The sequence below is a fragment of the Euprymna scolopes genome, chromosome 20 (assembly GCF_053919585.1).
Source record: "Euprymna scolopes isolate OS-2025 chromosome 20, ASM5391958v1, whole genome shotgun sequence".
NCBI classification, from domain to species: Eukaryota; Metazoa; Mollusca; class Cephalopoda; order Sepiida; family Sepiolidae; genus Euprymna; species Euprymna scolopes.
Window position 1 is genome coordinate 101,556,275 of NC_136501.1, and position 2,284 is coordinate 101,558,558.

Below are 2,284 nucleotides of genomic sequence, written 5' to 3' on the forward strand. Positions count from 1 at the left end.
TTTCCTGCAACCTCTCTTCCACAGAAGGGTCGTTGCGAGTCTGTGGTTGTTTTATCGTTATTTCCATGGGAGGTGCTCGTGTGAGCTCCAATCTCTGGCCCCCCTCGCATGAAAAACACCGGTCTAGCTGAAACCACTGTCAGTAATTTTCCCCACTCTTTATCTGTGCCTTAAACGTAGATTCCATGAAAAAAACTTCTTTATTAGAAGTGCACGCCGGTGGAACTCTCTTCCGTTTGCCTGATTCCCACCTAACTACAACTTGGGTATCTTCAAGTCCAACATAAACAAATTCCTGATGAATCGCCCCCGAAAGTTCGACACTTCATCAGATATCTATTACTAGCGATTACTACGATATTATCCCATAATTAGTGTGCACGCAATAACTCTTATCCCCGAATGGCCTCAGTGTCTTGATTAGTGGTGACTTCCTTGTAAAAATAAGTTTAACTAGTCAACTATGCTGTTTGAAAGTGGTTGAGTCGCCCCCTTCAGGAAACTGGTGTATCTGTTCACTCACTTTCTGCGAGAATAAACGAGAATAAAAGCAGAATTCACTATGACCAGCAGCTATGACTTAGGGTTTCGTCAACTAATGCATACCTAATGCGATAGAATAAACTAATGCATAACTTATGTGATAGAATGAACTAATGCATACCTTATGTGATAGAATGAATATGAAAACTTGAGTTAAAGAATTCTTGATGAAATTATTTTTTTAAAAAGGGTTAGAGGAATGTCATTAGCTAAAATCGTATCCGAAACTAAAATTATGGAGAGTGTTTGGGAACATTTTTTATAAACAAATAAAAGACTTGAGTGTCAGAAACTATAATTGAAAACGAAACTAAATCTTCTGATGATGTCTTGATAAAATTATTTATTGAAAGACATTGAAGTCCGTAGCCATTAAACGACTGTCTCGTGTGACACGCAATATATATATATATATATATATATATATATATATATATATATATATATATATATATATATATATATATATACTAGACTACCCGTGACTCATTGGGTCAGTATGTTATATTACCAATGGAATTATTGTATGAGCGTGACACTTGTGACGTAAAGAAAATAGTTTTTTTGTGAGATAACAGAAACATTTCGGTGAAAGTATATTAAAATCAAAACATAATAAAGATAGATTTCTATAAGTCGGTATGTTTATAATTGTTCATCTTTGAAAGAAAAACTTGCAGTCATTGAATTGCAAGTGGTCTGCCATACTTATAGGTAAATGTTCACTGAACAGATATCATAATACTTAAAGTTAAATTCAAATGTTGATATATCTTTTTTAAAATGAAATTACAGAATAGTAAAAAAAAAAAACTCTCCCCATGTTAAGACTGGCTTTTTAAATAGAAAATGAAAAAAAATGTATCTTTTTTTTTTCATTTATCTTAAACAAACATTCATGACCCATTGGGTCGAATATTTAATTGTTATGTAAATAATAAGGTCAATAAAACTAATTAGGACAATGCGGAAATGAATGATGTAAACCAAAAACAAAGACAGTATTAACAATTGTTAATTTGATGATTTAAACGCTAAAAATAAACAATTGGGACGATCGTGACGATTTTATTTACGCTGATATGGGTTTATGTTTTTGTACTCATGCGCAACCGGAAGTCGTAGACGGATGTATGATTACAACATGCGTTAAAAGCTTATTTGAGGTATATATATATATATATATATATATATATATATATATATATATATATATATATATATATATATATATATATATATATGTGTGTGTGTGTGTGTGTGTGTGTGTGTGTGTGTGTGTGACGACAATTAAGGTGTGATGTGGTCTTAGCATTGGTTGCACAGCATTATTAAGTTTTATTAAAACATCATAGAGAGAAGGCGATATCTTTAGCGTTTTTCGTCGCTCAGATTCTACAAAATATCGATCTTGTAGGGTATAAGCAATATATAGATAACGATAATAATACTATATAATAATATATCATTGACTATAAGAAAAATGTATTAAAACGATCAAAGAATTAAAATGAGAAATAATTTTACCATTGAGGTTCTATCCATTAACTTGTGATTATTTTAAGTAGATCATCAGATAGAAGCTGCGTGACAGTTAGTAGCATCTAAATAATAATAATAATAATAATAATAATAATAATAATAATAATTATAATAACACTTATAATATTGCAACAATAATACTTGTGATGGCACAAACTAATATGAAAATATTATTGAAAAAGGAAGTGATTACGGGTGG